The sequence below is a fragment of the Mus musculus genome, chromosome 4, assembly GCF_000001635.26.
Source record: "Mus musculus strain C57BL/6J chromosome 4, GRCm38.p6 C57BL/6J".
In the NCBI taxonomy this organism is placed as follows: Eukaryota; Metazoa; Chordata; class Mammalia; order Rodentia; family Muridae; genus Mus; species Mus musculus.
In genome coordinates this window covers 138,520,128-138,534,659 of record NC_000070.6, presented here as the reverse complement: position 1 = coordinate 138,534,659, position 14,532 = coordinate 138,520,128, and the positions used below count along the sequence as shown (strand labels likewise).

Here is a 14,532-nt window from a genome sequence, read left to right as displayed (position 1 = left end):
ACAGCATTAGAGAACACTCAGCGCCTCCCCCTGCAGCTACAAATGGTGGGCTGCTGATTATAAATTGTAGTGATATGTAATTTTCATTTAGGGGGTTGTGTAAACTCATAGGATCCATACTGGGTATGGGCAGCTGTAATTCACACCGCTCAGTCTCCTTCTGGGGAAAAGGGCACCAGGGGCCTGGCTTGGCACATCTCTCTAAAGTCAACCATGACAGACCCACACTCAGGGACAAGGGGTATCTGAGACAAGACTGCCACAGGGGCAACTCCTGCAGACCCCTCATGCTACTTTCTCTCTCCTCTACCAGCCATGGGACCAAGTGTTCCATGTTCAAATCCTATCTCCACTATCTTCTCCCTGTATGAGGGTTCATGAGTCTTGCCAGCTCCTGGAGCCTCTGTATATCTTCTGTGGAACTTAGCCAATGCAAAGCCCATGTCAGGGGCTGGAGAGATGGATCAGCAGTTAAGAGTGTCTACTGCTCTCGCAGAGAACCCAAGTTCCATTGCCCAGTATCTCTGTAGGTGGCTGGGAAGTCTTTAACTTTCCAGACTCAGGGAATCTGACTCCCTCTTCTGGCCTCCTTTGGGTACTGCACTCGCATGCATACACTCAAACATAGATACACATATACACAAACTCAAAACAGAATCTTTTTAAAATAAAACTACATCATAGGGTGCTTGAGGCACACATTCATGCCTGGATATCTGGTGATGGTTCCAGGGTTAGTAAAGACCCCAAAATTTGCAGGTTCTGAGTTTACATACAAAATGGTGCAGCATTTGCTTACAACCTGAGTGCATCCCGCTGTGTACTTTGGTCGGCTACATATAATACCTGGTACAGGTGAAAGCTATGCAAACAGTTGCTATACTGTCTTGCTTAGTGAATCGTGAAAAGACAGAAGTCCACGTTTGTAGTGAATTGGCCTAAGGTTGCCTGTATTCCAATGCTAATTTGGGCCCCCCAAGACTGGTTACCCAGAGATGAGTCTACACAAAGGCACTAGTGACCCTGCCCCCAGTTCATTGTGATTGGCAAATTAAAGATGCCAACAGCTAACAGCTGGGCAGACGAGACAAAGATGGGGTTTAGGGTTTTGTGGGCTTTGAGAGGGACAGGAGGAGAAAAAGGGGCAAGAGAGGAAAAAATGAAGCTGCCATGAGTTAAGTGTTTATAAAGGGTGGCCTTGAGGATTGCCCAACTGGAGCTAAGAGCAGCCCAGATGAAGCACAGTAAATAGTAAGTAATAACTCAGGGTTACCGATGAAAGCAGATGCTATCAGCATGGCGAGGTAGGCAGCTGCCCAAGGCTGATTGTAAATATAAAGGCCGAGTGTGTCTATCATCCAGGAACTCAGTAACCTAAGGCGGGGTAGAAGCCCCAGGATGAAATTTAAATAATTTACTACTACACACACTTGCTAAACACTGGCACGTATTTTTCCAAATATTTTTCACATGATTTTGGTTGAATCCTTAGACACAAGGTCTGTAGAGAAGGAGGTCTGATCATAATACACTGGCTGGTGACAAGGGCTTAATAATCGGAAGTGAGAACTCTTCGTGGCAGTCAGTACCGCTATTAAGTAAGGTTTCCTCTTCACCCTTATTCCAAAGACACCAGCGCCCTCAATACCAACAGTGTGCGTGCGGTGGGAATTCTGACTCGCTGGTGTGTTTCTAAACACACTAAATACTAAATCAAGCTCTATTGATGGAGGACTGGTCTCATCTACAGTAGCGCGTGAAGCTGCCAGAATAGTCCCTAACAAACAGCAGGCCCTCAGTAAGTACTTACTGACCAATGGAATCCACCCACTCGTTCACTGGATAGGTACCACCGATCACAAAGAGGAATCTCTTCTAAAGAATGTGGAGTCATGGGGCCAGGGAGAGGCAGGATATGGCGGCTCTCCCAGAAAGTCTGACAACACCACGGTCCCAGGCATGACTGTAGACTGTAGATCAATGAGAAGGCTCCACTCAAAGGCAAGAGAACAGGGTCTGGGAAGGTGCTCAGTCAGAAACGCATTTGCCTTGCAAGTATGAGGGTCTGAGATCGGATCCCCAGTGCCCACGTAAAAAATCCAGACGTGTGTCTATAATTTCAGTGCTGAGGAGTTGAAGACGGAGGGTCCCTGGCACCTGCTTGTTAGCTGAAGGGGGGACTCCAGGTTCAATAAAAGACCGTGTCTGGAAAGGCAAAATGCATAGAGATCCAGAACGTCAGCGGATGTCGACCTCTGGCACACATGTGCACATACCCCAACACATACGTGTGTGCACAGGGGTGAGCACAAGCACACACAAACACGTACATACACACAAGCACATGAAAGCCACTTCTCCCACAGAAATTGTTCCTTCAGGAAGGACTTCCCGTTCAGCCCTGAACCCTATAGAGATTCAGAGAGCTAGAATAGACGCTACCTTCCCTCCTTCCCCCACCCCCCCAATAGATCTTGAGAACTGGTGATTCAGACCATTTTATGTGCTGCTTGCTGAAGCTGTTGTCCCAAGTTGGACATGACAACCACCATCCTGAAGCAAAGCAGCTGTAATCACCTTCCTGGGACCATTTTGAGATGGGCTCTTAAATATTTCCTTGAGGAGGAAGGGTCAGGAGATTCACAAGGCCTTCAGGAGATCCTCGTGAGGCCCCTCCCTCTCTGAGGTCACTTCCCTTTCCTTAGCTCCTCCCCTTCCTGAGATTCCTGTTGCCTTTATGTAAGGAGTAAATAACCAAGTGGGTGGGACTTAATGGTGGGGTAGCTGCCCCAGATGACTCTAGCACGTCTGCTGTTCTGGGGTTACACAGACTAGGGGTGACACTGTTTGGTGACACATTTATCCAGGAGTGACCTATGATTCCCTAAGTAACCCCAGTCAACTCATTGTCTTGCAAAGCTAGACTTGGATGGAATCCTTTCCCTGGTCCATGTGCCCTCTCTATCTGGAATGAATACATGTATTTCTATGTCTCCCGAAGAATTCACACAACACCTGTACTCCAGAGTTAGTACAAATTGGGTAACTAAGTTCACAATCCACCGTTCACGACAGTACCATCTGCTACGCAGCTCTTTAAAGCTGGCATGAAAATATAGACTCCCATTCTTAGAGTGCCTAAGTTCCCCTTCCTCTGGGATGTGCAGACCATGCCTTCCGATACTTCAGCAGTTTCCGGCATACACTCAAACCATCCGTGTGCATGAGGCTTTCCGCCTAGGCAGCTATCTCAAAAGACAACAATCAGTCTTGTATCTATCTGATCTTTGTGGATGGATGGATGGATGGATGGATGGATGGATGGATGGATGGATGGATGGATAGATGGATGGACTGGATGCATGGATGGATGGATGGATGGATGGATGGATGGATGGATGGATGGATGGATGGATGGATGGATGGATACCTGGATGGATGGATGGATGCATGCATGCATGAATGCATGGATGGATGGATGGATGGATGGATGCATGGATGGATGGATGCATGGATGGAATGGAATGGATGGATACATGGATGGATGGACGGACTCGATGGATGGATGGATGGATGGATGGATGGATGGATGGATGGATGGATGCATGCATGCATGCATGGATGCATGCATGGATGGATGGATGGCAGGGGTAGGAAATTAAGCAATAATGGTAGGTAGAAGAACTGAATGAGTGGTTATGTGAGTGGGCAGAATGTCGGATTAAGTGTCTGGGTGGGTAGATGGACAGATTGTTGGATGAGCTGTTGACTTTCTCTACATTTCTCAATCCCTCTCTCTATTTATCTATCTATCCCTTTCTCATGTATTATTATTATTATTATTATTATTATTATTATTATTATTCCTTCTTCTGGAGACCTGAAAAATCAGCCTTGGGTGGGTTCACAGATGGGTGGCAGGTGGGCAAATCCATGAATCAGTAGTATATGTATGTTTGAGTCAGTGGGTGAATAGATAAATGATCGGCACTTGGCTGTCTTCTCCTGTCTTGGTGGACTCACCCATCTGAATACAAAAACTCCTGGCCCAGTGCCTGGGAGGTTCCCTGTGGGCTGCTCACTAAAAGCCTCAGGAGGATGGACCACCCCAGACTCACCATTCATGCAGACTACCTGCCAACAACAGCTAGTGAAGTAAAGTTGGAACTGGACCAGCTGGAGTAACACAATGCCTGCATCTCTAAGCATCCTCATACCTATATCTGATTGACATATTCCTAGAAAACACTGCTCCCCCAGTCCTGTTCCCCCACTCAGCTGGACTCCGGTGAGGGTATCTTCCTGAGGCTGACTGTGAACCTCCTGGGCAAAACCCCAAGGCAGTTTTCTTCCATGTCTAAATTAGGCTTCTTCACTCTCCTTTCCACAGCATGCCCGTCGGAGTGCCATGGGGCTGTGCGGGTGGCTTTGCACTCTCAGTGACAACCTAATCTCATTGCTGTGCCAACTGTACTTTGTGGCTCTACCCAAACCCTACAAACTAGCAGACATTGCTTTCTGTTTCATCCTGCAGAAGCCAAATTAAAGGCAACTGATCTGTCTCCATTCGCCTTCTGCAGCTTCTTTCCCCTGGCTTAGAGCTGCCTTTTAAAAATACGCCTAGAACATAGAGGCTTTGGTTCTAAATCAAGACACATTTCAGACCCATCCAATTCTGAACCAAGGCAGAGTAGACAGACTTTCCCCTCTTCTTACTACTGAGTAAACATAGGGAGCTTGGACATGATGTGATGTCTAGAAGAAGCATAGTCTAAAAGACCTCTCCTCTAGGCAAGCTTGCAGGGACCTCAGGGACTAAGTGGTGGCCTGTGGCCAGTTGTTTTTCTTTGTCTTGAATGTCTTGGGCTAGGAGCTGGGGACACCCTGCACACTGGTGGTAACAACAGGACAAAAATTTTTAAGATATCTCCAATAGAATCTTGCTGTGTCTGGACCAAGAAAGGACAGGAACCTCAGACATGGGAAACTTCTGGATTCTAATTACCCATATCAGCCTAACACCAAGGAGAGGCCAAGCAGGGTGCCTGGCACCCCACCCTTGCCAGGCTATGAGGAGGGAGTTCCACTTACCCCTTTTCACAGTATCAAAGGAAACAATAGACATCCCAGACTTCACACCCTGTTACAGTTCGATTATTGACCCAGGAAAGGCTTATTCCCCTAAATGGTGTCTTTCTAGAAACTTTAGGATACTGGGCCTAACTGAAGTTCAGAAATAATTCAAAGGAGCCTATATCTTGTTCCAAGATTCTCCCTCTCTCCCTCTCCCCCTCCCCCTCCCCTCCCCCTCCCTCTCCCTCTCCCCCTCTCCTCCTCCCCCCTCCCCCTCCCCCTCTCTCTCATGATGTGAGCTCCCTACCATGTTGACTGAAATGGCCAAAGCCATGAATGCCCAAAGTCTCCCCCACACCCTTTGGTTGTCTGTGGTTTTATCATGCAATGTAAGGCTAAGACAAGGATACCTCTTCTTGCCTCCCCCAGCCCATCACAGAGTCAGCTATGGAAGCTACATGGGGATCACAGACTTCTACCCACCCCCAATGAAGATGAGGTGTCCCTCCCCTCCCAAGGTAAGAGTAGTCATGTCCCTTCCCTGGAGTGTCTAAGTGGGGTGGGTGGGGAGCTGGACTCTCGCATACACCACCACCCCAAATGTGGTTGTCTCTCACCTTCTCCCATTGGCACAGTGTCAGAAAGCTGAAGCAAGATCCAAAACTGTATGATAGTCACTGTGTCCAGGATACAGATGAAAGTCACTGAGTTTCCCGCGAATCAGGGAGGCTCAGCATCCGTAAGAAGGGCACTCAGCCGAACCCAACAAAGCAGAGCCAACGGAGAAGCTGGAATCAGCTGAAAAATTCTAAAAGTAGCCATCGTAGAAATCCTTTCACAGACCATGTCACATGTCACACACCTGAGACAGACTGAGGGGGGGGGATTAGAGTCTCAGAAAAGATATAGGAAAATACTTAGAATATCTTTTATTCAGTCTTCGACACTGTCATAGATATACATGTTGTATCTTGATCATATGCATCCCAGATCCCTCCTCCACTCCCCTCACACACACACACACACACACACACACACACACACACACACACACACACACAGTGTTCCTCCCCCACACCCACAGCCTCTTCTTCTTTCTTTTTCTTTTTTTGTTTTTGTTTTTGTTTTTGCTTTTGTTGTTAACAGACTGAGTGCAGTCCATGCAGCCTGATGGAATGTTGGTTGTTCATGTTGGCTTGATTTTGTAAGGGTCTTGTGCAGGTCACCGTAGCTACCCAGTAAGCAAGGGTGTGTGGCCTGACCTAGCACGTGCTCGGTCTTGAGTTTAATCCTCAGTTCTGCAAAGCAAAACAAATCAATATGGTGATGAATGACAGAGGAGGCATAATGAGAGAAAACATCGAAGAAAATATATAACTATACTTATCAAAAGGAAGTGGGGGTGCCAATGTTAAAGGAGTATAGGAGGGTGGGGTAATCTAAACTGAAAATCATCCAAGTATTTTCTAATAGGCAGGTGGTTTAATAAATTGTGCATCTACCCTATGGAATACTACTCAACAATAAAGTAGAACCAAATATTTATCCAAGCAAAAGCTCCATACTGCCATACCATTAGGTCCATCCATCTGTTTTTAAATCTCCTTTTTCTGCTCTCAAGTCATCTTTGGACCTCCTTTGATGCTCTCTCTCCTCCCCGCTCCTCCCCTCCCCCCTTTTTTGGGAGTGCTGTGCTATGGGGAGGGGAGGAGAGATGGAGGGATGGAGGGATGGAGGGACAGAGAGATGGAGAGATGAGGAGATGGAGGGATGGAGGCATAGAGGAAGGGGTGCATCGGGGAAAGACCCTCGGGATAAGCTGTGAAGCTTGGACTTGGCCCAAAGGCAGTAGAGGCAGTGGAAGAATCTGAGTCGAGAACGAGAGTATTATGTCTCTGACGTTGAAGGCTAGGACAAGTGGAAATGAGGGGCCTGGAAGGTTCTGGAGCTCCCTCAGGCAAGTCCTGGGAGAGACCAGAGAAGGAGACTGACAGCCTCGCTGTGCACAGCTCCCACTTGCCTGTCTTCCTACTCAGTGTCCATCAAGCCCTTGTCACCGTGGGTGGAGCCGCCAGGAGCAGCCTAAGTGCTGAGCTCTGAAGGCACCCAGGTTCAACCACTTATCTGTATTACATTTAATCTCTCTGAGTCTCCACAGCCTCAACAGAAAAATGGGCCCTTGTGGGGCTGGAGAAATGGCTCAGTGGTCAGGTGAAGACTCTAAAAGAAGAGGAGCCGCATTGCCAGCCGCCAGATCAGGTTGCTCACGCCACCTGTAATTCTAGATCCGGGGCATCAGATGACCAGTACTGGAGTCCACAGGCATCTGCACTCACACAACATACCCATACACAGATACACGCATAGGCAAGGTTGTTAAAAATAATTCTAAATTAGATTTATATGATTAGAAATAAAAGAACTTCTTTAAAAACAAAAACAAAACAGGTCATTGTAAAGTTAGCAGAAAGGGTGTGCCGCTCCCTGCTCAAGGCTTAAAATGAGTACTAAGTGCTAATGATTTACACAGTGTGGTAAAGACAGTCATACCCCCTGACAGCATCCATCTTGGGGCGAAGGCCAGGGATCCCATGCACTGTACCCGACTTTCATTTCATGGTGTTTCTCCCGCAAACATTTCCCAACCCTTTAATTTTCAGCACCATCACAACTCTGGATTGAGAAGGAGAATTGGCAGATGTTCCTGGTTTAGAGGGGAGCACTCCCAGTCTAGAAGGGAGCACTCCCGGTTTAGAAGGGAGCAGTCCCGGTTTAGAAGGGAGCACTCCCGGTCTAGAAGGGAGCACTCCCAGTTTAGAAGAGAGCACTCCAAGTCTAGAAGGGAGCACTCCCAGTTTAGAAGGGAACACTCCCACTGTTACCCCAAGACTCCAGTTTCTCCTCCACCATTAGGTGGCCTTTGCAATGAAATCTGATCCAGTTCCTTCTTGAAAACTCCTGTGGTGGCAAAGGAGGACACAGGGCCCTACCTCCCCCTCCTCCACCTCCTGTGGTTTCCCTTACCTCTTCCACTCCCTCCTCCCTGCTCCTCCTCTACTGAATCCTCCTTCTTCCTCCCCCTCCTCTTCCTCATTCTCAACCTTCTAACAGTGCAGGCAAAGCCCCTACCCAAGAATAGAGCCCCCAAGAATAACACTGCCCTGGGGCCAGGATGGAAAAGAAGTTGGTCCACAATAGCTCTTGGGCGCCAGGAGCTCTGAGTTCGAGTCCTCATTCTGCTGCTAACTCACCTCCTCCCTCCCATCTAAGAATGGCTTTTATGCTCCCTCAGGGCCTCCCACCTCTCCCAGGACACCTCTGCCTCTGCCCAGCCCTCCTTCCCTCTCCTCTCCCACCCAATGCTAATCACATCCTGCTTTTCTCCGCCTGAGCTGTAGCCCGAGACCTGCCTGAGGCTTCTTCCATGAGTGGCTTGGACTGCTAGGGCCCCAGGTACCCCCAGACATCACTTCAGTCCAAGGCTGAGCACCACCCCCCAAAACCCCACATACAAATGCTGACATGATGGGAGACTCCAGCATAGGCAGCAGTGGCCCAGCCTCCTCCTCAGAGGCCCAAAGGAGAAGCCTCAGCCTGCCTGAGCCAACTGCAGGGGCTGGCCAGAGCTGGGGTTTAAAAATACAATACGAGTGCCTAAGGACCCTCTGTGCCAGCTGCCCACTCAACCCACAGGCTGTGCTGCCCACCCTGCAGATGCTTCCTTGGCCACTGTGGGTGGCACAAAGGGAACACAGTGGGGGGGGGGTGAGTCCAGAGGGGGCCCGGAGGCGGCTAGTGAGGGGGACGGACACTCCTCAGAGCTCAGACCACAACACATTGTTGAGACCATCTGGCTATCCCCATTTCTCCTGTCCCCAAAGCATGACAAGCCTGAAATCTAGTGCCCGGCTAGGAATTGGCTGTGTGAGTTTGGGTAGGCCGCTTGCCCTCTCTGAGCATTATTTATTAAATGGGGACAGGGACAGTACGGGTTTCATAGGGTTTTCTTGGGAGTTGGAACGGAGCCTGCAGCACCCGGCTGGAGGAAGTGCTCAGCCAGTGGCAGCCTCAGTGTCATGAATATTAAGATGATGAATGCCTGCTAAGCATATCCAGGTGCGACTGGAGTTGAGGAAATGAGAAGTCCCAATCCTCTTTCCTGCCAACCTCCAGAACCCCCTAACCTCCTCCTGTACCAGTGGGGTTGACACTGGATTCCATCCTGGGTAAGTGGACCCAGAGAGGACAATGTCCAGAGAGTGAGCCAGAACCTAGAGATGTGAGTCTCCTCTCCAAAACAAAAGCCCTATGTCCCTGGAGCTGGGAGGGGTGCTGGACAGCTCCAGACTAGCCTTTGATTTCTAGAAAGGGAAACAGGTCCAGAAATGAACGGGATTCATCAAGACATGAAGAGCAAGGACCACACTGGGGCTCTTGGCCCTGACCGGGCTATGCCACACCAGGCAAGCAACGTTTATGCTCTGTAATCATACCAGGCCCAGCCCCAGTTCTGGGCCCGGGTGGACAGCTGAGCACCGTGGGTGTGGGAGCCTGGCGCTCTGCTAGATGGTGAGGACCACTCTGTTCCCAGTCCCCACCAGGGCCTAGTTCACCCTTATGTAACCTGCTGCTCATTATGTAACCCACTGCTGCTGCTGGCTAAAGTGGCAGGCCGGGAACAGAGTGAGGCTGGAGAGAGGCCTCACAGAGGAAACACACTTCTCCTTCAGCGCTCAGAGTCTGGGACCAGTTAGGGCCTGCCACAGTCTGAGAACGAAAAGAACCCCAGATAGGACTGGAGCCTACAAGTAGGCACGGGGTCTACCTCTTCTGTATAGGGCAGGGACTCCAATGTCCCAGGCTAGTGGAGTCCCTGGAGTGTCACTCAAAGATGGGAGGGGAGGAGGTGGAAGTCATGGGTTGCAAGTGAAAGTCAGAGCTGAGTATGGACTGCACCATCCTGCCCGTTATAGCCAGGATGCTTTTGGTATGTCAATTCACTTCTCTGGTCTCAGTTTCTTCATCTGGAGAATGGGACTAAAACCCCCAAGCTCATTGGTTGCTATGGATAGTAAACCAAACTCTTAACCACTCCAAATACGTGCTCAGTCAACAACACCGATTTAGCGTATGGAACAACTGAGGCCCAGGTCGGGGTATACACTAATGGGCTGCATGACTCTCCCAAACATTACTTCAGAGTAGACGCAAGTATCGCCTCCCCCATTTGACCAACGGAGAACCCAGGCACGTTAAGCTCACAGACTTGGGAAGGATTTGAACCTAGACATCTGGCTCAGAGTCAGAGCTCTTCAGGACCAAGAGACTGAGACTGCAGCAGGCAGAAGTTAAGGTAGACAAAGGTGGGCAGATTCTGGGAAGGCTTGTCACCATCTGTTAGAGACACAGACACTTGGCCTGGTGTCTGGCTAGGCCTCCCTGTCAAAGCTGCTATGCTGAGTGACCTTGAGCAGTTAACTCAGTCTCGGGGCTCCCATCTATCTGAACAGCGAGCTGACAATTACCAGAGCTGTTGTAAGGAGCCATTAAGATAACAAGATGGAAACTGGCTTTCAGCAAAGAATGTGTCCCACACGGCCCCTGGCTGCCGCAGACTGTCACTTCCCAGCTCCCAGCTCCTTCCGACTCAGCAGAAACCAGGCAACCAAACACCAGAGGCCTCTCAGCTCCTCCTGCAGTGTGAGGCTGCTTCAGGATATGAAGGCAGAACTGTCATCCTCTCCACAGTGCTGAGGCTCGGGATGCCCGCCTCTCAGGCCCCCTGCCTGCCTTCAGCACAGCACAGAGCCCACTCTGTGGTTTGTGACTGTCCTCATACTCTTCATGGCTACCCCAGGCCACTAAGATCCATCTCCCTGGTATTGCATATGAGGAAGCCAAAGTTCAGAGAGGTTATGTCACGAGCCTAGGGCTACACAGCTCTACCAAGGAGAGCTGGAATTCAAATTGGCTCTACTGCTCTATGGTCTTACAAACCCATGCCTCCATGAAATGGGGCCTTGGGACCTTTCTATGGAGACAGTTGGTGCTCAGAAAGATGGCTCGGCAGGTGAAGGCTTCTGCCACGAAGCCTGAGGACATGAGTTTAATCCTGAGATGCCCCACACACTTGGTGAAAGGAGAAAAGCAGCTCCCACAGCTGCCTTCTGATCTCCTCGTGAATGTCATGGCACATGTACACACACTAAGAAAGAAAAGTGGGGAGGGAGGGATGGGGGAGAGGGAGGGAAGAAAAGGGGGGAGGGAGAAAGGAAGAGAGAGAGGGGGGAAGAAGGGAGGGAGGGAAAGAGAGAGTAGGGAGGAAAATGAACTAGAGAACCCTCTGTAGACCAGGCTGGCCTGGAACTCACTCTGTAGACCAGGCTGGCCTGGAACTCAGAGATCTGCCTACCTCTGCCTCCTGAGTGCTGGGATTAAAGGTCCCCACACCCAGCTGACTGTTTTTGAAGTGAAGATACTTCTCTGAGAGGTACTAAGACCTGGGCCAAGCTGCAAAGCCAGGGTAGCCCTTGCTCATCACCGGCTACCCAGATCTCGACTAGGACCCAGAAGTGAGGGCTGAGACCTTCAGCCCCCAGGAGAAGCCAGCCAGTGACACCATGAGCTAACATGGAGAAGCTGATGACAAAGAAGTGGCTCAAGAAATCAGAGTGCATCCTTCTCCAGACTCAACTCTCAGGGGGCTTTTGTGACAGGCCCCAGGGGTTACACTAAGTGATGGACCCATAAGTCCCCAAGCTTGGCCAATCACCAGAACGCTGACGTTCTTCCTAAAACCTAAGACGCCTGGCCACACCCCTGGGAGGGGTTGATATGGTAGATAGAGCCGGGAGAGGCTTAGAAACCTGTGTACATTTTACCCCCTACAGCCCTTGTCCTATGTCACCGCAATGTTTGTGGGAAGATAGCCACAATACAGCCTCATCACATGACCCCTCTGCAGCTGCAAGCAGCTGTCCCACCCATAAGCCCTTTTACTTAGGACAGGGAACTGAAAGCCCAGCCCCGGCTTTACAGAGAGATCACTGAGGTCCCCAACGCCTTAGACACACCAGGCTGTGTCCCCCACCGAAGCAAGCATCCAGCCAACCCTGGGAGTCTCCACTGATTAGAACTTCCTTGTTGCCACGGCAACCCCCCTGGGGACGCCTGCCCTACTTTGCATCCCTGGCTTAGGCCAGTCAGCCTGAGCCCACCCCTGAGACCAAGGACCTAGAGTCCACTCCCTGGAAGCACAGCTCTCTCTGACCCGGAGAAAATTAAAACTCCCTCATTCGGATGCTGGTCAGCCTTGACCAACCTTAGCAACACTCCCGGGCCGAGTCAGGCCCTAGCAAAGGAGTACCAGCTGGTCCACGCCCTTGTAAGGGGAACAGACAAATAACTAAACTTGCCTGCCAGGACTCTCTGTGCATGAACAGTAAGGAGGGGGACCAAGTAGCAGGTGCCTCTCTCAGTCCTTTCCATGTACAGAGTCCTAGAAGCCTTCCATTCGTCTTATGGAGGTCCCTGGATCATCCCCATTTTAGAGATGAGGACACAGAGGCTCAGAGACATTAAGAAATTTGCTCATGGGCTGGGGAAGTGGTCAGTAAAGAGTTACCCTGCAAGTGTGAGGACATGAGTTCAAGCCCCTGAACTCCCAAGAAAACGAGGGGTGTGGTTGGTTGCATACTCTCAGAATTCCAGCAGTGAGCAGAGGGGGGAAAGGCTGGCCAATCAGCCTAGCCTAGCTGGTGAGGAGGTCTGAGCAAATGTCTAAGAAAGAAAGAAAGAAAGAAAGAAAGAAAGAAAGAAAGAAAGAAAGAAAGAAAGAAAGAAAGAAAGAAAGAAGGAAAGAAAGAAAGAAGAAAGAGGGGGGAAGGGAAGGGAAGGAAAGGAAAGAAGAGAAGAAGAGGAGCGGGAAGAAGAGGAGAGGGAAGAAGAGGAGGAGGAAAAGGGAGGAAAGGGAAGGGGATTGGGAGGGAGGGGAAGAGGGGGGGGGAGGGGGAAACTTGCTTAATGTCACCCAACCAAGAATCAGCAAGCCAGAAGCTGGATAAAAGGAACTCTAAGGCACACAGTGAGAACTTTAGCCACTAGCTGGCTGATTCAAATGAGTCCCTGGGGACATATTTGTCCCAGAGGTGACAGGTTTCTGTTGGAGCAGAGAAATGAAGGGAGGGGGCAAGTCGAACAGGGACTCATCTAGGACCTATGGTCATGGTGGTCAGTGCTGGACAGGCAGGTGCAGTGACCACAGGGTGTCTTCCCCTGGGAAAGCTGAAGTGCTCCAGTCAGCCCCCGCAGGGGACAGCTTGGGGCAGGTGCATACACACTCAGCCACCAGCCTATCCCAATTGTCACCCACTTATACACCCATGTGGATGGAGGAAAAGACCCAGGCCAGGCTCTAGCTTAACCCTTGCTGTGCTTGCATGGAAACGCTTTAATTTCCCAGATTTCCTAGGGCTTGGGAATGTGAATTACAGAGCCACTGCTCGAGTTCAAATCCCAGTACTCCAACTTCCTCATGGTGAAACCTTGGACAAGCTATGGGAGCTTATCGGCTTTCATCACCGTGACAAAATTTCCGAGACCGTCAACCAGAGGAAAGATTTCTTAGGCACAGCCTGAGGAGTTTCAGCTCATGACATTTATATCTGCCACTTTAGGCCTGTGACAGCTATACGTCATGGCAGGGGTGAGTTGGGGGACACAATTCTTCCCTTGTGATAGCTGGAAAATTAAGGAGAGAGGAAACTCCGTCAAGGGCATGTCCCCCAGAGACCTGATTTCTTTCCACTGCCTCTTAAAAGCTCACAGCCTCCAAATAGCCCTACAGTCATGTGACCAAGTCTTCAACCCATGAGCCTTTGGGAGACATTCAAGATCCAAATTATAGAATTATGTAATGTCCCTGAGCGTTCTCTCTCTCTCTCTCTCTCTCTCTCTCTCTCTCTCTCTCTCTCGTGTGTACATATGTGCACATATGCATGTTCATGTTGGTATGTGTGTACTTGTGTGTACATACATGTGCACATAGCACACAGGGGCCAACCTAGGCTGCTATTCCCCAGACATCATCCATCTTGTTTATTAAAACAGTCTTCTTAGCCTGTAACTCTCCAAGTAGTCCAGGCTGAACCCCCAGATCCAGCCTTGTCCACCCTCCTCGCACTGAGATTACAGTTACCATGGGTTCTGGGGAATGGAATGTGGGCCCTCATGCTTGCACTTAACCAACTGAGTGTTTTCCCCAGCTCTCAAGTTGTGTGTTGTGTTGTGTTGTGTTGTGTTTTGTTTTGTTTTGTTTTGTTTTTCGAGATTGGGTTTCTTTGTGTAGCCCTGGCTATTGCGGAACTCACTCTGTAGACCAGGCTGGCCTCGAACTCAGAAATCCTCTTGCCTCTGCCTCCCAAGTGCTGGGACTAAAGATATGCGCCACAGTGGCCCGGC

The 14,532-nt window shown here is 50.0% G+C and overlaps 1 long non-coding RNA gene across 1 annotated transcript in view; it reads right to left on the bottom strand.

Moving 5' to 3' along the window:
- Positions 1-6,146: 6,146 nt before the first annotated feature.
- Positions 6,147-14,532, bottom strand: part of Gm32549 — a 32,035-nt gene continuing 23,649 nt past the window's right edge. The window contains exon 4 of the long non-coding RNA XR_390857.3: positions 6,147-6,371. This is a non-coding gene — a long non-coding RNA (predicted gene, 32549). The remainder of the gene's footprint in view (positions 6,372-14,532) is intronic.